Source organism: Dendrobates tinctorius, unplaced genomic scaffold, assembly GCF_039654945.1.
Source record: "Dendrobates tinctorius isolate UK_male_01 unplaced genomic scaffold, ASM3965494v1 ptg000139l, whole genome shotgun sequence".
NCBI classification, from domain to species: Eukaryota; Metazoa; Chordata; class Amphibia; order Anura; family Dendrobatidae; genus Dendrobates; species Dendrobates tinctorius.
This window is the reverse complement of record NW_027361807.1, coordinates 7572934-7597715: the sequence shown is the minus strand read 5'-3', so window position 1 is coordinate 7597715 and position 24782 is coordinate 7572934. Positions and strand designations below refer to the sequence as shown.

Below are 24782 nucleotides of genomic sequence, written 5' to 3'. Positions count from 1 at the left end.
TGCGCCGACCAGCGCCAAGTGCAACAGGTTGCAATTTGGTGCGCTCGGCGCAGCGTCAAAAGGACGCATGCGCCGCCAAACGCATACCTGCGCACGGCCTGCGTCCCCAGTGCTAAAGAGAGGGGACGCAGGACGCATGCAGTGTCATGCGCCCATAGGCGGAGGCACGGCAGGGGGCGGGGCTTAGCGGCGGCCGTGCGCAGGCCGACGCTGCGGCCTTAAACGCAAATGTGAAACCACCCTAAAAGGGTTGTTATACCACATAGATAATGATGACCAGTCGTTAGGATAAGTCATCAGTGTTAGAGTTGAGCGAATATGTTCGGAATCGGTCGCCGAATCTGAATTTGCCATATTAATACCCTACTCGTGCCGAATTTATGTTTGACGATCGGTTCCGAACATATTCGGTCATTTATAATCCAATGACATTTGGCAGTGTTCAGAGAATACTGCAAAAAACAATGTTCGCCACCGATCGTAATCGGAACTGAATTTTGAAAAATTTGCTCAGTTCTAATCAATATCTGGTTGGCACTCCCAGCTATTATCTATTCTCAGCGGCAACTGGATGTAAACGGCTACGGAGAGAAAAAGTATGGCTGTCTCGGGGTACTGCAGCCCCTTAACGCCTTTGAATGAAAGTCAGCAATGTTGTCAGCACTGGCTAATGTTTATGGGGAACTCTGCACTTTCTGCTGACAGTGTAGAGGGACATAGGTGTCACATCCGTAGGCATCCATTTGCTTGTAATGTAACGAGGGAAATCCATAAAAACTGATTTTTGTCATAGTATTGACGATATTAAAAGCGACACCTTGAAAATTGGAGCTGATTAGAAGTTCTTCCAGGTGGGAGAAGCTAATTTTGCTGGGGGGAAGCCAAATATTTCCTCTCTAGCTACTGCTGCAGATAACTTGTATTATCAGGTTAAGTCCAGAGAATATTTCCTGCAATGACAAATCTGAGGCAAAATCCAAGAAATCAGAATTTGCTGCAGATTAACTGACACACTTCACCCTTGTACATTAGAAGGGTGAAATCCATGGTAATAATTGGCATTTCTGCCGCAGAATGAACATGCAGTGGTTTTGAAAATCTGCAGCATTTTGTCTTTGACAATGAATAGCTGGGAGCTGACTGAGCGGGAGCTGTCCTGTGTCCTAAAAGGATATCTTGATGATCTAACGGGACGTATGGCTACAAGTTGTCTTTATGAGATCACGCTTTTTAAAATGGTCACTGTCCTTTCAACAAACTTTGCTTAGGCTAGTTTCACACTAGCGTTACCAAGCGCTGGGCCGCCGCTAAGCTCCACCCCCGGCCGCACCCCTATATTTAGCGTTTGGTACGCTGGCCGTGCGCTGCTATGGTTTTGCCGGCTCATGCGCCCTTTTTGCGCTGTGCCGACATGCGCCAAATGCACTCTGTTGCATTTTTGTGCACTCGACGCAGCGCAAAAAGGGTGCATGTGCCGGCAAAAACACATCAGTGCACGGCCAGCGTACCCAACACTAAATATAGGGTACGCTGGTCACATGCAGCGTCATGCGCCCAGAGGAGGAGCTGACCGGAGGGGGCGCGGCCGGTGCCGGAGCTTAGCGGGGGTCCTGCGCTGCGCTTGGTAACGTGTGAAACTAGCCCTAACTTGATAGAACGTTCGTATATAAGAAAGCTTTTCAATATGTATTAATAGAGAAAAATGCTTCTTACTTTACTTATCCATCCTCTTCCTCTGTTAGTTTTCAAAGCCTATTGCAATCAGTCAAGAGTCATGAGAAAAACATTCAACATCTTGAGGGTTAAGATTACATGCTGCTTATAGATTTCTATAGAAAGGGGAGGAATAAGGAGTTGTAAAATAAGAGCGTGGCAAACACTCAGGGATGGTGCTGCTGCTTACTAGTAGGTGTTCTCTCTCCAGTGCTAGACTCACAGCTACGCTTCTCAGTACTGCTCTTTAATGTTGTCCATGCAGCGGCTGCTTCTGTGGGTGTGCTACAGATGGGGGAGCAGGGTCTCCTCTTTCTATGTGGACTGTTTATGGGACATTTGATTGCATCTACTCTCCACCATCTCACAGTTAGAGAGAGTCTGCAGAGAGCAAAGAGGTGAACAAATGATGAATGCACGCTGTATAAAGGCTAGAAATGGTGTTAGTTCTCTTTATTCTGAAAAGTTATGCAAAATGATAGGGTCTCTTTTAAAGCACCACTCCAGCATGTTTTTTTTTTTTTTTTATTTCATTTCAGAGCTGGAGGGGTGTAGCTAATGTAAATTCAATGACCCTATTATACTCGCCAGTCGCCGTCTTCAGCTTTTGCCGGTACCACTCAGGTCCTGGTTCGCCATCTTGTGACTGCAACACCTGACTGACCACAAGTCAGAGATAATGGTCACAAGTTTTCAGTGAAAGTCTATGAGAGTCTTGTTCTGGCTCTGATAGACTTACATGGAGTTGTGACTTCTGGATTGCCCAGCAAATACAGGAGCGATCTGGCAAGTGACAAACTGAAGATGATGTCCGAAGCGGTGCTGATTACTTGCAAGGCTCAGTCGTCTTCTGTTTAGTACTGGGGCAGGGAACTTAAATAATTGGCACCTCTCCAGCTCTGCAATAAAGCACCACTCCAGGGTTTTTTTTAATAGAAGTTCTGAGCCAGTTCTTTAGCACGGATTGTGAGCTTATGAGTTACCTTCTGTAGTCCAATAGGATTACTCACACCTGACTTCTGCTTCAAACTAAAACGCACTAAGAAATATTCCAATTGATTTGCGGCATTTGTATCTTGCACAGTTGAGCAGATGTTCATCTTAATACCTTTGTATTACATCCTTACTATGTCATCTTTCATCTGCCTTCTCCAGAAGGATTTAGGTGCCTTCCAAAATTATCAGTGAGAATGTTTAACGCCTTTGTTTTTACATTGAAAATGAAAGGTGTTAGACTCCACTTTTAATATAACAATTACCATAAATTGTCATTCTGTCACATACCCATCTGTTAACAAGGAGGTTTAATGCTTAATTAACGTCACGGAAAGCCGACAATACATGAAAAAATGTGAAATAATCAAATGATCATTTACTTGCAAGTGTAGCAGTATATACCTCTCATTTCCTGTAGCATGTAAGCCCGAAAGGGCAGGGTCCTCTCCCCTCTGCATCAGTCTGTCATTGCTAGTTTACTGTAAGTGATATCTGTAATTTGCATGTAACCCCTTCTCATGTACAGCACCATGGAATCAATGGTGCTATATAAATAAATAAATAATAAGGAAGAGCTGCTTTTTAGATTTGTTCCTAATAAAGCAACATTTAGATTTTTATATTTATTATTTCACACAAGTGTCTTTTTCTTTGTTAAAGGGAACCTGTCACCCCCCCCCCAGGGCGTTTTTAAGTAAAAGAGCCACCTTCAGCAGCACTAAGGCTGCATTCTGTGAAGGTGGCGTTTCCATTTCTGACCCCAAGTAATGCTGAAATATCGACTTTTATAGATTGCTCCTCATACCTGTAATGTGTCCTATAGGATTGTCGTGTCCCCCTGTAGCAGCTGCCTACCATCCGTCCATCATGCCTCATTGCCTCTGTCCTGTGTCTGGGTAACGCCCACCATCCGTCCATCATGATGCCCTGTGCGCCGCCGCCTCCTGTCTTGTATTCTGGCGCCTGCGCTGTGACAAGAGTTCTCGGGCATACGCCATGCGCGCTGCCTGAGAACCAACATCAGGCTATTGCGGCGGCGCACAGGGCATCATGATGGACGGATGGTGGGCGTTACCCAGACACAGGACAGAGGCAATGAGGCATGATGGACGGATGGTACTGTGCTGATACAGGGGGACACACCATACCTATGGGACACATTACAGGTATGAGGAGCTATTTATAAAAGTCCATATTTCAGTGTTACTAGGGGTCAGAAAAAGAAGAGCCACCTTCACAGAATGCAGCCTTAGTGCTGCTGAAGGTGGCTCTTTAACTGAAAATCACCCTGGGGGGGTGACAGTTTCCCTTTAAGGTACTGTCACACTTAGCGATGCACCTGCGATCCCGACCAGCGATATGACGCGGTCAGGATCGCTGGTGCATCGCTAAGTGGTCGCTAGTGAGCTGCCACTCAGGCAGATCTCACCAGCGACATCGCAGGGGTCGGGGGTCGCTACTTACCTGTCAGACAAGGCGATCCTGACATCCTCCCGCCTGGCTCGTCGCTCGTCTCCACAGCAGGAAGCTGACGACGAGAAACGGTCCAGGACGTTCTCGCGCGATCAGCGATAACCAGCGGGTCGTAGGTAAGTATCAGACACAGCGATGTCGCTAGAAATATCACTATAACGTCACAAGTTATAGCGATATTGCTAGCGATATCGCTAAGTGTGACAGTACCCTTAAAGAGACTTCTCGTTGAAGTGGCCAGATGTAAATATTGACTAAAGCTGACCAGCACCGTTCCATTTAATGTGTAGCCGCTGCTGCCAGGTGCTGCAGATCAGCTCCTATTCATGTTAATAGGAGCTAATCTGCAGATGAAAAGAAAAAGACATACTCTTGCTTCTACCTTCATGTGTGATACATGCCCTTTTGTGTATGTGTAACTGGTACTAGATTGACAGATTCACAGGTTACTCCACTCTGACTATTATATAATCTTTTGTGGCTACATAAAAGAAGACAAACAATAAAGCTGTGCAGCTTTCAATGTGAAAGCATTGGTACACAATTAGATGAAATTATGCATAGGACCTACTTCCCCAAATCAGACATTACAATGTTACTTTCTTGATGTAGATGTACAAAATGTACCAAGGTATTATTGAAGTGGATGGTGTTTAAAGGCGTCTGTCACTAGGCTTTTTTTCTACACCATCTGAGAGCAGCATGATATAGGGGCAGAGACCAGTGACATGTCACTTATTGTGCTGCTTGCTGGAGTTTAGGTACAATCACTTTTTAATCAACTGCAGATCTACCAGTTCTCTGAATGTTGACCTCTGTACAACGCCACTCGCAGCTTTCTGCCTATGCAATCAGTTGTCGGGGTTTTGGGGTTATTCATGGCTCATGAATATGGAGGCCTACCAGGCATCAGGTTTACTAGTCCTCTACTGATAAAACCACTGTTTTATCAGCAGGAGATTATCAAAACAAGTGTAAACCGTTCAATAAGTGGAATCAAGGTCTGTCTCTTGGCGAAAAATCTTATGTCAGATTCCTTTTTGGTATGTGGTCAAAATGGTTACCAGCACCCAGGATGTTGGAACATGAACACCGCACTTTCTGCCACACTTGGAGGCTAACTGGACATACCTGCACTGGTTTGCCATTGGAGAATAACACCCCGGACCTTGAACCACTGTACACAAGCCATATAGCTACAGCCGGTGACCTTCCCAGCCTGATGAAGGGTATATAACCCAAAATGTTGTTATACAAATTCTGCACCTTTTCTTATAGCTCTTTGTTTTCTGTTATTACTAGATATTTATGAACAAATTAAAAAATTGGACTTTACCTTTTGCCTTGTCAAACACGGATGACCTGTCCCGCTGGCAGTGTAGGGAACCACACCCAACTGATAACACCCAAGTGTCAATTAATTCATACATTTCTATGAGGAATGGCACAGCACATAGTTTTAAAGGAAATCCATTAGCAGTTTTTTGCTATATAATCTGAGAGCATGTTCAGTGTACACATGAAGCTGTCAATCAGGGATGTGGGTGGGGTTATACAGAGCTCAGCATTCTGAGCACTGCTAGATCTGCAGCAGAGAAAACAGGGATTTGTATCAAAATGACATTGTGCAGACCAGTATGGGACACATCGCTGGAATCAGGGTCTCTACCCCTACATGCTGCTGCTCTCAGATTACATAGCAAAAAAAACAGGTGACAGATTCCCTTTAACAAAAAAGTTGTAGAGTGATATTATGGGGTAATAGAAGTAGAAATAGCCATGACCATAGATCTGACAGCATCCTGTGAAGTTGTTAGAGCGCTGACAGTACCAGTAGGCTATAATGCCTTTTCCTGACTTTAATACCTAGGTATGAAGGAGTTATTCTAGAGTAAAGGCGAGTAGAAATGTGTTACTCTTGACCGTAGTTCTGTTTGGTGTGTAACATGGTGGCTGGTGTAGGGATTAGCTGATATGGGAAGAATGTCGGATTTGTCCTGTGTTCTCCCAGTCTTGGTCTGCTCCGCCTAGCAATCCTTTCTACCAGGGCTGTGGAGTCGGAGTTAGTTTTGGTTGGAGTCGGAGTCGGTAGAAATGTACCGACTCCGACTCCAGCTTTAAAAAAAAATGTATTAATATTTCATAATTGAACTTTCATATGAATTTTATAAATGTTACTCAAATATATATGTTCTATCAAACTATGAACAACAGTGATAAGCAGTTCTGCTGGAGATAGAGACATTTCTTACTTCTTGTGTGTCACTGTTCTCCACTGCCCTTATCTAATCTTATACTTGGTTAACCTCATGCTGCCCCAACCCCCCTACTTACAATGTATAAAACTGAAAGTGAAAATGTGTTGCAAATTCTTAGTAGTAAAGCTCCTCCTCTAGACTAGATCATACTAGGTGTGCTTCTTCCAAGCATCTCACAGCTGCCTGCTACTCAGAAGAGGAAGACTGTAAGAAGTATTTCCTTTCAACAAACTTTGCATCAGTTAACTGTGAGTACATGAGGAATAATAACAGTATTACTGACCACTATATCAGTTGTACGACCTGGCAATAATTTTGTACAATTGTTTTTAGGAAAAACAATTGTCATTTCGATTGTGAATGCAGAATTAAAAACCTGAGAATGTCAAAGAAGCATCACATTCAAACAGCTGTATTTGAACATTTCACCATCACTCAAGATAGAAAACATTATGTCTGTCAGTGTATGACAAATGATCCAGACGAAAACAAATGCTGTGAAGCCAAGATGAGTGCATATTCAGGCAAAGATAAAAATGCTCCTACCAGAGCTTCTAATCTAAAGAGACATTTACAGCGCCTTCATCCAGAAGTACTGAAAGCAGTGGATGAGAAAGACTGCATCCAAACCAATGAACCAGTGCCCAGCTCTTCCAGCCAAACAAAGGAGCAGAGAACTTTGCAGCCGTCAGTGACAAAGTTACTGTGACAATGACAGTAGATACATTTAAAAAACATCATAGAGCTTTGTTGTAAAGGATAGTGTGCCTATTTCATTATTTTCACGACCAGCTTTTGTGTGTCTGAATGGGGAAATGGCCCGCAAGCTTGGTGTTTCTCTGGAGAGAGAGAGTATTAGAAAATTAGTAATCGAAGAAGCTTTTAAACAAAAGGAAGAACTTAAAAAAACTCTCAAGGGACGCTTTCTGTTTCTTAAAATGGATGCCTGCACACGTCACAGAGTGAACTATTTTGCCATCAATGTCCGATTTGTTTGTGACAAAAATGAAATAGTTACTAAGACATTGGCAGTAAAAGACACCAAAGCTCATCACACCAGTGAGTTTCTCCAGGTCTTGGTGGAAAAGGTTCTGCAAGACTATGAACTTAAAAAAGAGCAAGTTCTTTCTGTCGTAACTGACAATGCTTCAAATATGATAAGTACTATTAAGCTAATGAATGAGAGTAATGATGGTGACCAGCAGCTAGAAGAACATTCTGGGTCCACAGACACAGAAATGTTTGAAATAGAGGAACACAGTATTATAACTGAGGAGCAAACTGAAGTTGCTTCAGATGAACAGCAACATGATAGTTTAGATGATCTTGTTGAAACTGTGTCAATACGTTCTTTCATTCATCACATGCGCTGTGTTGTGCATACGCTACAGCTGGCTATAAGAGACAGTCTGCAAGAAGGACATGCTGCTGCACTGATTGGCAAGGTGAGAAAATTGGCTACTGTTGCCAGAACCCCTAAAGTTGACTCAATTTTGAAGAGACGTGCTGGAAAAGGGGCAATTATTGATCAAGCCACACGATGGGGCAGTACTTACTTAATGATTCAGCGCTTGGTTGAACTGAAAACCTTTCTTGTAGACATGGCTAACCCTCAACTGACGCTAAATGAAAGTCAGTGGAATCAGGTGACTGAGCTGGAAAAATTGCTAGAGCACCCATTTACAGTGACTAAAAAACTACAAGCAGAGGACTTTACTCCAGGTATTTTCTTAAAGGAGTGGAAGAACCTGATATTTCGCCTGTCCCAAAGAGGAGGGTTAATTGCAAGTGGCATTGCTACATCAATGAAACGGAGAGAGGAGCTACTATTACAAAATAACATTCTTTTGGCAGCTGTTTATGTAGACCCAATGCATCGGATTCTTCTAGATGATCAACAGCTAAGTAAAGGAAAAGAAGCTCTGTTTGAAATAGCAGTAAGGATGAAAGGGTTGCAGAACAGTCAGGAGGAACAAGAAGAATTTGGTCGTCCTGCCACATCTTCACCCTCATCATCAACTGATGAAGAATTTAATTTTGAAAAATATTTGGATCACAAGGACCGTGCAAAGCGTTCCCGCATAGAAGAAGAATCATCCCCATCAAGGAACACAGCCAGTACATTTCAGCAGAATTTTTCATGTGCACTAAAAGAAATTGAGAAATTTGACCGTTCATCAAAAATAACAGTGCAACAAGCGATTCCTCTGTATCCTGACATTGTCAGAGATGTTGCCCGAGTGGTTACTGCTTTGCCACCAATACAAGTTAGTGTAGAGAGGTTGTTCTCTGCTCTCAAAATAATTAGATCAGATTTGAGGGCATCCATGAAGGAGGATCTGACAGAGGCAATACTTTTTCTGAGGACAAATTTATAGATTTCTTCTTAACTGCATAAAAGTGTTTATTGCATATTTACTTACAGTTTAGAAAAGTTTGTAAAAGTTATTTGCTATATTCTAATTGTATTCTAATAAATGTAGTTTTTGCTCTAAGTGGTCTGATTACTTATATGATGGTGAGAAACTGAATAAGCACGATGTTTAATATTTTACAACAGTAAATTTGTTGTTATGAATTGGCCATTTATGAAGGAGTCGGAGCCGGAGTCGGAGCCTGATAAAATCCAGGAGTCGGAGTCGCACCTGTGGCTTACCGACTCCACAGCCCTGCTTTCTACTCCATCCACGTGTTACCCCCTGTTGAAGCCCGGCCCTGTCTGCTTAGCCATGTGTATCGCTTTAAGCAGCTATTGCATTTCCATCGACACAGATGATTAAGAACAGCAGAATCGGAAAGCTGTGCCGTTTATAGCTCGAATCCTGTAGGATTTGGGTTGATGTACGAGAGCAGGGAAACTGCTAAGCATATGAAATGCGCTAAAGGAGCACTTGGGAACTTCTGGGGAGAAAATGCATGTACTCGGCAAGCCCTGTTTGCATTTTAATGACTGCAAGAGCAATTATTAAATTTCTTATTCATTAAATGATAAACATAGGAAGGCAGCTGGGCCATTTCAGAAACGAGAAGAACGAACATTGTAGAGCAGCGTTCCTGAATTATAATATCACAGTACCAGCTGGGGAAAGTATGGCATTTGGCCTCAAGGTGGCACCATTGCCCCATGTTTATCGTAAAATCTTTTTTTTTTCCTCCAGTTTAAGATTGAAGTTTTCTTATATTGCTTTTGAATTACCTAGGGATAATTCGGCAGAGTTCACAGTATTCTGGTTATGCTATATTAAATTTAATAAGGATAGTATAACACCCTCTTCCCAAAATCGGTGGCCTTGTGTTGCTTTATTTATGTAGTCTGGAGCAGTGGCTTCAACTCTAGGTGAGGAGATAGTTCAGTTTTGGGAACAACCTGTGCAGATCTGACTTTCAACTAATTTGGGAGTGTAGTTAGTGCTGCAAAAATGTGTGCAGAAGACTGATCAAAAACTTCATGTCTAAATGAACACTTTCAGACACATTTAAAATATTTAGGCTCTTGATCTAAGTCCGAGCAAAGCTGAAGGCGTTTTCCTATTTCAGTAAACTACCGTATTGTCCCCAGGGGCGTCTAATGTAAAAAACAAACAAAAACTCAGTGTTTTACTTCTCCCCGATTCCAGCGTTGTCTCCGCCACTGTTGATGGCACGAACCTCTGAGCTCAGTAATTGGCTGCAGCAATGTTGACATGACTGGGGCAGCGGCTGAGACGGAGCGCTAAACCTGGGGAGGGTAAAACTTAGGGTTTTAATTTTTACATTGAACTGCACCTGGGGCATTAGATTACTTGAGGGTATGTGCACACGGTGCGGATTCTGCTGCGGTTCAGCAGCAGATTCTGCTGCGTTGTACAGTAGCTTTATGTCCTATGAAAACTAAAAAACGCTGTTCACATGCTGCAGATTTTTCCGTGCGGTTTTGCTGCGGTTTACAATCCGAAGCATGTCAATTGTTTGGTGCAGAAACGATGCAGTTTTACACCTCTTCCATTATGAGGTGTTAGGCTAAGTGCACACGTACCGGAACTCTCGCGGAAATTACCGCGAGAATTCCGGAATTCCAGTCTGCGGGAAAATCGCATTTTAAATTCCCGCGATTTTCCCGCGGAAAAACTAGCATTTTGCAAGCGTATTTAGCTTGCAAAATGCTAGCGTTTTCCAAGCGATCTGTAGCATCGCTTGGAGAACTGATTGACAGGTTGGTCACACTCGTCAAACATAGTGTTTGACGAGTGTGACCAACTTTTTACTACTGAGGCCGCCTATGCAGCATCAGTAGTAAAAGAAAAAATGCAAAAAAAAAAAAAAAAGTGGTGTTATTCTCACCCTCCGACGTCCCGCGCATCCGTTCCCAGTAATCCTTTGCGAAAATGCCCGCGATGACGTCCGTTCTCGCGGGATCGCGATGTCTCGTGGTAATTCGAGAATTACTGGGAACGGGAGCGTGGAGAGAAGCGGGAAGGCTGCGCGGGACGTCGGAGGGTGAGAATAACAATATTTTTTATTTTTAAATTCTTTTTTTTACAGGGATATGGTACCCAAAGCCCGGAGGACAGTCTCCTCTCCTCCGGACCGTGGGTACCATCCGCAATTGTTCTGCTTACTTTCCGCATGGTGTGCACAGCCACATGCGGGAAGTAAGCGGAACAATGCATTCCTATGGGTGCGGGATTGCCGCGATTCCGCAAATTAATGAGCATGCTGCGGTTTTTACCGCAAAGCGATTCCGCCGCGGTAAAAACCGCAGCATTAGCACAGCATTGCGGAATCCCATAGGAATGCATGGGATGCTTATTTTTCGCGTTTTCGCGGCAAAATCGCACGATTAAAACCGCCGCGGAAACGCGAAAAAAACGCCACGTGTGAACTCAGCCTAAAACCGCAGATAAACCGCAGGACTTTTGTCCTGCGGATTTACCTACGGTCTTCTCTCCAAAATCCGCACACCAAAAAAACTACATGTGCACATAGCCTAAAACTGGAAAATCTTTTTTTAATTTTCTCATTGTTCTGTTCTTTCTTACCGTTTCGTACGGTGTGACTTGATAAATGAGGAGGAGTTGTTGCATTGCATGTTAGAAAAGCATATATCTGCACAGAGATCCAAGCTTCGGAAACTGGGAGTTCAGTGGAAACTGTTTGGGTAAGAATACAAGGAGAATAACGGAAAGGTCTGTAGCCATCACTGATTGTGGAATCTTCACACTAGACCTTAAAGGGGTTTTCCGGGTTTTTCACATAATCTCAGTGCATATCTGGGCTGCAGAATGTTGACAATAAGTAATTTACCTTCTGTGGCCAGTTTGCAGGGTTTGCTAGATATCAGCTCTTGCTTCTAATAAAAACGTCCGGGGGGGTGTGTACTGGCATTGAAATGAGAACGGTCGTTTCCTCCTCAATAGTTTCACTTTCCATAGATCACTGTTCAGCGTGTGTCTGGGGGAGGAGCAGCTGGGTGGTTCTGCTCTCTGCACTGAGGCTGCTAGAGGGGGAGGATTTGTTACGGTGTGAGGAGGGCTTCTTCATGTGGTCGGGGAGGGCCTGTTGCTATGGAGGGTGGGGTTATTGCTATAGAGGGCATGTTTTTAGTAGAGTAGGAGGAAACGACCAGTTCTCATTTCAATGCCAGAACACCCCCCCCCCCAGGATGTTTTCATTACAAGCAAGAGCTGATATCTAGCAAACGCTGCAAACTGGCCACAGAAGGTAAATTACTTATTGTCAGCATTCTGCAGCCCAGATATGCACTGAGATTGTGAAAAGCCCGGACAACCCCTTTAAGTAGCTTTGATTGTCTGTTACTCCACTCTTCCTCCAGACTCTGGGACCTTGATTTCCAAGGTCTAGTGTCAAATATCCACAATCAGTGATGGTTTGGGGAGCCATGTCATCTGCTGGTGTAGGTCCACTGTGCTTTATCAAGACCAAAGTCAGCGCAGCCGTCTACCAGGAAATTATAGAGCACTTCATGCTTCCATCTGCTGACACGCTTTGTGGAGACAGAAATTTCATTCTCCAGCAGGACTTGGCACCTGTCCACACTGACAAAAGTACCAATACCTGGTTTACAAACAACAGTATCACTGTGCATGATTGACCAACAAACTCGCCTAACCTTAACCCCATAGAGAATCTATGGGGTATTGTCAAGAGGAAGATGAGACACCAGACCCAACAATGCAGACGAGCTGAAGGCTGCTATCAAAGCAACCTGGGCTTCCATAACACCTCAGCAGTGCCACAGGCTGATCGCCTCCATGCCTCATGGCATTGATGCAAAAGGAGCCCTGACCAAGTATTGAGTGCATTTACTGAACATACATTTCAGTAGGCCAACATTTCTGATTTTAAAATCATTTTTTCTAGCTGGTGCTATAAAGTATTTTAATTTACTGAGATAATGACTTTTGGGTTTTCATTGGCTGTAAGCCATAATCATCAACATTAACAGAAATAAACACTTGAAATAGATCACTCTGTTTGTAGTGACTATATAATGAGTTTCACTTTTTGTATTGAAGAATTTATTTATTTAACTTATTGTATTTAACTGAGTTAAATTAACGTTTTGATCTTCTAATTTTATGAGATGCACCTGTATAAGGGATCACTCCCCCTAGTGGTGAAGAAACTAGAGTATTAGTGATATACTCAATATCACACTCGGAAGTAAATCCTTATAAAAGAATGTTCAACTCCACTATGAGCTAGCTCCATCCATTAATCTACTAGCTGATAACTAAACTAGACATAAAAAAGAGAAGACTTAAGGCCTCGTCACACACAACGCCAACGAGATTGCTGTTCGTGACGGGGATCAGCGACCGCCCCCCCTCGCCGGATATCGCTGATCGTGCACTATCGTCCTGGGCCGTTTTTTGATCGCTGATCTCCCGCTTGCCAGCGCGCATCGCTGCGTGTGTCAGCGAGAGACCAGCCATCAGCGACACTGGACGCTGGTTGCCAATGTAAACATTGGGTATCTAAGAGCCGCACAGCTCTTAGAAACCCACTGTTTACCTTAGATACCAGTGTACACGCTGGATTCCACGGTAAAGCTGACACAGCTGATGTGTCACAAAATCAGCGATATCGCTGTGTGTAACGGGGCCTTTAGTTATCCTGCTAGGGTTATGGATTTTTAACTATCGTGTTTAGGAAATGCCATGTGATGGAAATTTCCAGCTTTATAAAAACCCAGCCTCCTCTAACCTTGTGCCAAAAAACATCAAACATGGGTTCTCCTAAGCAGCTGCCTAGCACTCTGAAAATGAAAGTGGTGGAGGCTCACAAAGTAGGAAAGGCTATAAGAAGATAGCAAAGTGTTTCAAGTTGACCCTTCTTCGGTTCAAAATGTAATTAAGAAATGGCAGTTAACTGGAACAGTGAAGGTCAGGATAAGGTCTGGACGACCAAGCAAAATTTCAGTGAAAGCTTCTCGTAAGATTGCTAGAGGTGCAAATCAGAACCCCCGCTTGACTGAAAGACTTTCAGAAAGATTTAGCAGATTTTTGAGTTGTGGTACATTGTTCTGCAGTTCAGAGACACCGGCACAAATATGGCCTTCATGCTAGAGTCATCAAAGAAAACCTCTCCTGTGTCCACACCAAAAAGTTAAGCATCAGAAGTATGCAACATCTAAACAAGCCTGATGCATTCTGGAAACAAGTCCTGTGAGTGATGAGGTTAAAATAAAACATTGGCCACATTGATCAAAGGTATGTGTGGAGAAAAAAGGGCACAGAATTTCAGGAAAAGAACATCTTGCCAACCATTAAGCATGGGGGTGGATCGATCTTGTTTTGGGGTTGTGTTGCAGGCAATGGCATGGGGAATATTTCACTGGTAGAGAGAATGGATTCAATGAAATTTCGACAAATTATTGATGCAAATATAACACCTGTAAAAAAGAGGATGGCTTCTATAAATGGATAATGATCCTAAACACCATGCCAAAATCCACAATAGACGGGGGGCGTGGCTATGTAGCGCTGCAGTGAGGATGTGCTTCTGAGAGCTCCTGCCATCCTGAAAAATACCCGGCCAGCGGACCCTTACCTCTGCTGAGATTTGCCCGTCCTCTGGACTTTGGGGCGCTCCTGGATCCGCGCGGGAGAGCGGGGCTAGATTTTTAACCCCCCTGTGGCTGCAGAGATTCGGGTGGCCGGCGGGGCCTGCACGGGGCGGCGGCCATCTTGGAGGCGCACACTCTGCCTGTGTGAGACGTGGCGCCGGGCTCCCTTGCTGCAGCGCTGAAGGAACAACAGGGAGGTGAGCAGACACTCTGACAGATTGAGGGGAGCAAGCGGTGTGTGCCCTGGAAGATTGGGCCCCGCGTTCCCCTCTCCACTATAGCGCCTGCCCTGCCAGCGCCATCATTATAGGGACTTAGATCCTTCACTGGCTGTTATCCCTGTGGGGTCCTGGGGTCTCTCCCTGGGCTGTGGGGGCCCCTGTCTGCCGCCTGGAGCTGGACACTACCTCCCTGTGTGACGCTGTGGGTCAGTGCTGCTTCTGAGACCCTGCAGCCACCATCTGACCATTATACCCCATCTGTAACTCTGACTTTGGGGGATTTGGAGTGCATTGTCTCCGCTACCTGGCTGTGCCCTATTGTGCTACAATGAGTCATTCTAAGGGGTCTGGAACAGCGGCTGAGAGGCTAAAGGAATACACCAGATTAGACCATGCTGAGGGCTCAAGATCTAATAAAAATAATCCCTCACAAGCTCAGCGCAAGAGCCGCCCCTCTGAGGATGGGGAGGAGAGCGAGCAGGAGGAATTAACCCTTAAGCAGGCGTCTGAACAAGTTATGCAGGCCATCTCCTTGACCAGGACGTTTCTGTCTGGGAAGATAGAGGATGTATTCACTGAGGTGGGACGGGACGCCTCACACAGGATATGCAAGCCATGAAGGGCCGCATTACGGAGGTGGAGATGCGGGTATCCCACGTAGAAGACACCATCACATCCATGGAAGCTAAACTAACGAAAGTGGCAGGCTCCTTGAATGCGTGGAGGCAAAAAGCAGATGACCTGGAAAATAGAATGCGTCGGAATAACATCCGAATTATTGGCCTGCCGGAGCGATCGGAGGGGCAACACCCGGAGCAATTTCTAGAAGACTGGCTTAAAACCACTTTGGGCGACGAATTCTCCTCAACCTTTGTGGTGGAAAGGGCTCAGAGTCTTCCTCCAGGAGCCCCGCCTAGACCCTTTCTGGCGCGCATCCTCCACTGCAGGGATAGAGATGTGGCTCTACGTCTGGCGTGGCAAAAGAGTCCTATCAAGTTCAGCAATGCCACGATCTCGATTTTCCCAGATTTCTCGGCGGAACTTCAGAAACGAGCGCAGTGTACGGAGGTCAAAAGACATCTACGGGAGAAGAATGTTGTGTACTCTATGATTTACCCGGCCCGGCTGCGGGTGGTCCATGGGGGTTCTACTTTATTTTTTACAGACCCGGCAGAGGCGGTGGAGTGGCTACGATCCCATGGAGGGTCTGCTGAAAAAGAATCCTAATGCATCTAGTGCTAGATGGTATTTTTCTATTTATCGGCTGATTGGAGCTTTACTCGAAGATGTCCAGGTTACCAACAATACCGGACACTGGGCTCAGTGATGGTATCCCCTTGTTCGTTTTGTGATGGGAGTACAGGACTCTGCTCCTACGTTGTTTGTTTATTCAATTTGTTTTTTTTTCCGTAGTGGTTCTTGGTTTTTTTTAGGTTATGATCGCAGTCGACAACAATTTCAGTCTCTAGCTGATGTCTCTAGATTTTGCCCGGGTAATACTATGTACCATGTTCACCGGAGTAAAATATGGGGTCGGAGTTAATATGTATGACATGGAATGTGAGGGGAATAAAAACTCCTCGGAAAAAGATCAAGGTCTTCTCACAGGTCAGACATTATCGCCCTCACATTGTGGCCCTGGTGGAGACGCATCTGACTAGGGATACAGTGCGGTGCGTGCAGAAGCCCTGGGTACAATGGTCTGCCCATATATTTCATACCAGCTACTCGAGAGGGGTTTCTCTGTTGGTGCATAGGGACGTCAGATGGGAAGCGAGGGAGACTCAGAGGGATCCCGAGGGTCGTTTTATTTTTGTCCATGCAGTAATAAATACCAGGAAATATGTGGTCTTATGTATTTATAACCCCCCCCCCCCCCCCCCCGGCTCGTATATCCATTCTGCAGAAGGCAATGCGTTTTGCCCTCAGTTACCCAGACGCAGATGATGTTATTTGTATGGGCGACTTTAATATGGTCATGAACAACCACCTTGATAAATTGAGATTGGATTATGGAGCGACTGGGGGGTCCTCTCCAACGACTACAACCCCGTTGTCATCATTTATGGGGGGTGGCGGGTGGTTGGATTTGTGGAGGGTGCGTCACCCTGAGTTAAGGGAATACACTTGCCACTCATCCACTAAATGCTCTCTATCACGCATAGACTATATATTTGGTTCTGGCGGTTTGGCATTGTGGGTGGCTGATATAGAGTATGGAAGTAGGGGGATCTCAGACCATGGTCCGGTTATCCTTAAACTCAAATTTGGGCATGTGAACAATGGGATAACCTGGAAGTTGAATCCTTTCTGGTTAAAACTGATGGGGTGTTGTGACAGAACGATTGATCAGCTGAATTGTTTCATTGCGTCCCATCCGGAACCCCAAGATATTAACTTATTTTGGGATGCCCTTAAGGCATACCTGAGGGGCTGTTTGTCCTCCACGATTTCTTATATTAAGTGGGTGACCGCAAGTAAGGATGGCGAGGTGGAGCAATGACTGAAAGACGCAGAGGCTACATATATATCTAACCAAACTAGCGGGAACAGGATTGAGTGGCTGACTGCCCAAAGGTTATATACTCAACATGTGGATACAAAATCTAAGCGCAAACTATTCTTCACCCGTCAATCCTATTTCGAATTGGGGAACCAGACGGGCAAATTCTTGGCCTATCTGGTGCGCCAACATAGCACCTCTAATACGATATTGCAGATTCGCAGGTCGGACGGCACACTGGTGTCTTCGACCGAGGAGATTCTTGGCTGCTTTCAGGATTACTACAGGTCACTATATGAATCTAAAAGCGACTTTGACACTTTGGGGTGTTTAGACTATTTGTCAGATATATCATTCCCCACATTAGATTTGGAACAACGAGCCCTTATGGACGCTGAGTTCACCGCAGAGGAGATAGATAATGCTATGACAGACATGGCCTCTGGGAAGGCCCCTGGACCTGATGGGTTCCCTATTGAACTATATAGGAAGTACCGGGATATACTGACGCCACTTTTGGTGAAGGTATTTCGGGGAATATGGGAAGGGAATTCTATGCCTGAGTCCTTTTATGGGGCTAATATAGTACTTCGGAAGGAGGGGAAGGACCACTTAGAATGTGGATCCTATCGTCCCATTTCATTAGTGAACGTGGACTATAAAATTTTCACCAAGATTCTAGCTACCAGACTGAATTCCATTATATTGAACCTTATACATCCTGATCAAACGGGCTTTATGCCTGGTAAAAGTCCTTCTATTAACATCAGAAGAGTCCAGTCAATAGTCCAATATAGCTCCCTGGTGCCAGACAACAGATGGGCATTAGCATCGTTAGATGCTGCCAAGGCTTTTGACTCTCTTGAATGGCCTTTCCTCTCCGCATGTTTACAAAGGTATGGCTTTGGCAATAAATTTATAACATGGATCAAAATATTATACATGAAACCTAAGGCCCGTATTATAATAAATAATTCTATATCTGAGTCTTTCGCATTGCATAGGGGAACCCGTCAGGGTTTCCCTCTTTCCCCGGCCCTCTTCGCCCTTGCGATAGAGGCACTAGCAATACGTATAAGGTCCTCACCTAACATCCGAGGTATAGATATAGCAGGTCGGGTGGATACCATAGGCCTATATGCCGATGACATGGTGATATTCTTGAATGATGTGGAAGAAACTTTGCCACAGGTAATATCCCTTATAGATAGATTCAGTAAATATTCAGGTTTACATATAAATTGGGAAAAATCTGCCCTGTTACCCCTCTCCTATGCCCCGATGCCTCAGCTGGAGGCTCTCTCCTCGCTCTCTATTGTATCGAGTTTTAAATACTTGCACATCCACATCTCTAATAAGAGTACGCTTGATCTACAACTTAATGTCCACCCGTTGCTGGAACTAGTTAAAGCTAAATTTGCATCATGGAGTAGGCTCCCATAATCTGTGGCTGGACGCATTAACCTGATTAAAATGATAATACTCCCTAAATTTAGCTACTCGCTCCAGCACAGTGCGGTAGCCGTGCCCAAGTCCTTTTTTGTTAATCTTAACTCTCTGGTCACGTCCTTTATTTGGGGGAAAACTAGGCCCAAACTTAAATTGTCTACTTTACAAAGACCAAAGAAGGGAGGTTGGGCGGCGCTGCCAGATTTCTTCCTATACTACTTGGCTGGGCAGGCTAAACCTTTAAATAATTGGATGCCGGGTAATTGCCTCCCTAATTCTGAAAGCTTCCTGCTTCACGCTGCACAAGAGGATTGCCCATTAGGTTTCCTTGAGGTGGAAAAAACTAATGTCCCACGTCTGCTGCCCCTGCTCCGGCTGGCACGATTAATATGGGGACAAATCAAGAATGTAATTGGGTTTAAAGATGTTATAGCTGAAATGCCCCTGTGGAATAATAACTATTTTCCGTGGTTACTGAATCACCCATCCGCTGTTTTTTGGACTCAGTGTGACGTTTCTTCAGTGGGAGACCTGTATGACCAAGGGATCTTAAAGTCTTTTGAACAATTGCAGACCGCACATGATATTCCGAGATCTCAATTTTTTCGTTATTTGCAGTTGAGATCGGCTCTTCAATCACATATAAGGGATAGGGGTGTGGACCGTACTATTTCATCTTTACCCCTGATAGGAATCCTTAATTCGCAGGGCCCCCAGGGTCTCATATCCTCTTTGTATACATACATGCTGTCAGTAGGGGCAGAATTGGCCATAAGCTCTATTAAGATGAAGTGGGAACGACTCATGCCTGATACGCAGAGAGAGGAATGGGAGGAGATTCTGGAGTCTCCGATTGGAGTATCACCATCTATTAATAACAGAATGATACAGTTGTATATAATTAATCATATTTGACTCCATTGCGACTTTTCAGGATGGGTTGGCTTCAATCATCAGAATGTATGTGATGTCACTCTCCAGACTCTGATTTTATTCATATGGTGTGGCAATGTTCCACTATCCTACACTACTAGAAAGAGGTGACTACACTGCTGACATCCCTGGTGCAGGCCCCTGTCCCTCTAGAGCCATTGGTCTGCTTGTTTGGAGTATGGGGGGAGGAGGCTTGGGATCGCTATTCTGAGGTCTTCCTGCGCGAGACGCTGTTTATGGCACGGAAGGTGCTGGCACTGCGGTGGATGGGGGGTTCGTGTCCTACCCTTAGATTTTGGATCAAGTTGGTAAATTCAATTGTTCCATATGAGCGCACGTTATACCAAAATAGGGGATGCCCAGGTAAATTTGAAAAGATCTGGGAGAGGTGGAATTCCTCTCACCTCACTTTACAAGGCTGAGACATCACATATGACACAATATGATATAGTAAACAAGGCTGCGGAAATAGTAGATATTAGTTGATGTAGTGGTAGTTGTAGCTTAGGAGTTTGTTAGATCTTACTGTTGCAAGATATGACAAGGTTTGTGAAACTGGAATGATATACATATTGGAAAATGCATAAACAATTATCCTATATATATATGCTTGGAAGGAAACGTATATATTACCTTGTTTATCTATTAGAGTGTGCAATTTTTTTTTTTTTGTATTATATTTTGCTATGGACGGAGACACGTGTGCTTTGTATAATGCCTATTATCACAATCACTGTATATGTTGTACATTCTTTGTATCCTGATAATTAAATTAACGAATTTAAAAAAAATCCACAATAGACTACCTCAAAAGGCACAAGCTGAAGGTTTTACAATGGCCCTCACAGTCTACTGATCTGAACATCAATGAAAGTCTGTGGCTAGACCTCAAAGTAACAGTGCGTGCAAGACGACCCAGGAATCTCACAGAACTGGAAGAATTTTCCAAGGAGGATTGGCTGAAAATCCCTCAAACAAGAATTGAAAGACTCTTGTTTGTCTGCAAAAGGGGGTCCTACTAGGTACTAACCATTAAAAACAAAATCAGTGTGCAAAAAAATGCACAGGATGACATCACCACCTGGTGAGCCTCCCAGCAAACAAATTCACCAACTCCAATAAATTATGCCATAACAAGAGAAACTGGAGTACACGGTGACAGCAAGAAAGATACTTTTTTGTATAAAAATATAAATGTTTATTTATGCATACAAAATATATAAATAATTATACATAGTAAGATAGTGCACCAAGGAGCATACAAGCAAAACACAAGGGCCACCCCTCTGGCAAAGCAATCCTGTTGCAAGCAAATCCACAGGTCAAGTGACCAAAAGAAAAAATGTATAAGGGGCAAGTCAGGAAGTTCCCATCATAGACCGCAATATAACCGCGATATATCCTGAATAGCCAAATTAAATAACTAAATAATACCGCTTACCGGGATCTGAGAAGCCAGAGAGGGAGCCCCAGGTGCCTAATGTCCACCCCCGACGTGCGTTTCGCGGGCTCTGAAGCCTGCTTCCTCAAGGGGATGAGGAAGCAGGCTTCAGAGCCCGCGAAACGCGTGTCGGGGGTGGACATTAGGCACCTGGGGCTCCCTCTCTGGCTTCTCAGATCCCGGTAAGCGGTATTATTTAGTTATTTAATTTGGCTATTCAGGATATATCGCGGTTATATTGCGCTCTATGATGGGAACTTCCTGACTTGCCCCTTATACATTTTTTCTTTTGGTCACTTGACCTGTGGATTTGCTTGCAACAGGATTGCTTTGCCAGAGGGGTGGCCCTTGTGTTTTGCTTGTATGCTCCTTGGTGCACTATCTTACTATGTATAATTATTTATATATTTTGTATGCATAAATAAACATTTATATTTTTATACAAAAAAGTATCTTTCTTGCTGTCACCGTGTACTCCAGTTTCTCTTGTTATAGGTACTAACCATGCAGGGTGCCCAAACGTTAGCATCGGCCTATTAAAATGTAAAAGATGAAAATATATACGGTATATTTTTTGTCTAAAATACAAACGAAATGTGTCATCTTTAACTTTGAGAAAAAGGAAATGGTCTTAGGAGCGCAGAAAGAGACTCAGACAAGAGATGGGTTTAAACCACAACGCGTTTTGACGGAGGATCCGTCTTCAACCTGATGAAGACGGATCCTCCATCAAAACACGTTGTGGTTTAAACCCATCTCTTGTCTGAGTTTCTTTCCTGCGCTCCTAAGACCGTTTCCTTTTTCTCATTGCTCCTATCCTCCATTGGAGGTTTTCGGCTGGAGCTGCGGTGGAGACCTGACATCTTTGTCTGCCCCTGGGTTGCTTCCTAAGCGCTCCTCTATGACCGCTTATCACTGACTCTTATCTTTAACTTTAGCTCTTTTAGAGATCATTTCATCTTCAACTTACTTAGGTGTTAATTTTGACCTGGGGTGCCCAAACTTTTACATGCCACTGTATAAGAGCCCTGAATAGTCCGGCGTGGTCCCCGGCCGGCTTTTCACGGCTCCAGGTGATTGACAGGTCTCTCCCGTGTGTTTATTGTAAGAGACCTACCAATCACCTGGAGCTGGTTGGGGAGAAGACGGCCGTTTTGGAATAGTCATGTGTCTCCCTATAGGCCTCTTCAAATTGTTTCAGAGTAAAACTGCTTGTGGTTCAGACAACATATGAATCTGATGAGTTTCCCTTTAAAGAGGACCTATAACCAGTTCACAAGTGGAGAGTTTGTCCTTACTTTAATCCCGCTGCTCCATGAAATAATCAATGTTTTTTAAATCCGCCATACAGTTATAGTGATATAGGCCATTTTGATTAGGGCTAATGGTATTTCCAAGTGGGAGGGGCTCTCACTATTCTATGGGGTGTGTCTTTAGGTTGCATAAACCAAAAGAAGTATTCAAAGAAATATATAGACCCTACAAATTATCACTAAAAAGTCCATATTTCTGGAACAGTATAATTAGGGGAGCAGTGGGAATGAAAAAAGAGCAAAAGCTGAGCATAAGTGTTGAGAACGTTTTTCATGGATTTTTTTTTTCCCCTTCACTTTACAGAATGTAGTGCACAGATAGCTCCCAATGCTGAGTGCAGCCACTTGCTGTACAGTGCTATACAGACACTACAAATCTACAGCTGCTTTGTTCTCCACTAACCTTGAGGACTGCATTTCACAGGATTTTTATTACATCCGTAAGGAACATTTTCTGCCCGTATAAATTCTGATTTATATATGTCTGCACTTTAAAAAAAAAAAATCTGATTTCGACGTTACTGAATTTTGTTATTTGTGTGTATGATGCTTCACACTGATGTATTGTGGTCATTATTTTGCAACAGTATCTGCAAGTGCAAGTGTACCCAAAATACAGAGGAGAATGAGAAAATGCACATCTTCCACCATACTTTTTCTCTGTGTGGCTAGTTTTGGCTTACAAAAACTAAAATGCTTTTCTGTACCTGTATTATGACCACAAATACTGATCTGACCACCTTCTAAATGTCCCAAACTGAGAACATCATGGTTGGATACGATATAATGCTAGGCTAGTGGACAGAATTTAATTTGTGCCTTATTGGTTTACCCAGTAAGTGAGTAGATGCCTACAGTAAATCCAGTAAGTAGTCATTATAGCGTAGTATATTAATGCAATCCTAACACGGAGTTATGTCAATAATTTACTACATAGCTTTACGGAGTTTTTTTCTTCTAAATAATTTCTCACCTATAGTAATAGCTTCAATAAAGGTACTATATTTGACAGAGGTTTTAGAGAAACCTATTTATGTCAAATGTTTTGGTAAAGGTTTTTTTTTTTTTGTTATTATTTTAGCTCTGGAGTGGTGCCATTAATCTAAGTTCCCTAGCCGTATAGTATTATACCAAACAGCCCCTGTCTTCAGCTTTTCGTGACGCCATTCCGGTCTTGATCCTCCATCTTGTGACCGCAACTTTGCACTGACACGAAGACAGTGGTAACGGTCAAAAGTTCTCAATGTAAGTCTATGAGAGCCCCATTCTGGCCTTGTTCTGACTCACATAGACTTGCATGGAGTAGTGACTTACAGCTCACCCAGCAAAAACTGGAGAGGTTAAGCAGGTCACAACCTGTAGAAGACATCTGAAGACAGCAGCTGGTAAGTATAATGCTGGGGGCAGAGAATTTAGATTAGGCCTGTTTCACATTTCCGTTTTTTGACGTCAGTCAAAATCCGTCAGTTTTAGAAAAAAACGGATCCGCCCCGTTTTTGGCGGATCCGTTTTTTCCCCCATAGACTTACATTAGCGGCGGATTTTGACTGACAGCCATCCGTCGCGTCCGTTTTTTGACGGATCCGTCAGAATTGTAGCGGCTCACAGGCGGAGGAGACGGACTGAAACATTTTTTCTGAGCAACGGTCCGCTATTTTCTTTTGCGCATGCCCGACAGATTTGCTCTGCCAGGGATTTTAACCCTGAATGATCCGGAAAGTCCGTGAAATTCTCTCTCTCTCATTTGCTCTGCCAGGGATTTTAACCCTGAATGGTGTTCCGGAAAGTCCGTGAAATTCTCTCCCCCTCCCCCTCCCCCTCTTTCTCTTTCTCTTTTTCCAGACCGCGTTTGCTTTAAATTTCTTCCAGTGCCCGTCTGCAGCGCATCCGACCTACAAACGGATCCTGTAGCATCTGTTTGGCCAACAACGGAAACAGATCCGTTTTTGTCACCTCTGGCCGATTTTGACTGACAAAAAAAAGACGGAAATGTGAAACAGGCCTTAGTGGTACCATTCCAGCGGTAATGTAAAAAGAGATTTAAGGGTATCGGGTTCATCTTTCATAGGGACAAACATTATGACTGGTATGGGGCCCAAAGTGAGTGTGAGGTCTGCACCGAAATACTGCTTACTGATATTTTTCTTGCAGACAACTTATTAGGGGGGGAAGTGGGGTAGCTTACCGGCAGGGGCATAACTACCACGGTCGCAGCAGTCGCTACTGCGACCGGGCCCAGGGGGGAGTCAGGGGCCCGGCAGGCATATCTCTCAACTGTCCCGATTTTCGTGGGACAGTCGCGTTTTTGACCGCTTCCCGCCCGGGAGTCTATTTTTCCCGCACTGCACTGAGCCGCCACACCCTGCATGCACCCCTTCCTCGCCCTCCAGCAGAGACCCACCACACTGATAGCA

At 44.2% G+C, this 24782-nt stretch overlaps 1 protein-coding gene across 6 annotated transcripts in view; it reads left to right on the top strand.

The window, feature by feature from the left end:
- UIMC1 (ubiquitin interaction motif containing 1) overlaps nucleotides 1-24782 on the top strand; it is a 273520-nt gene that overhangs the window by 57942 nt on the left and 190796 nt on the right. The gene's annotated exons all lie outside the window — the stretch shown is intronic.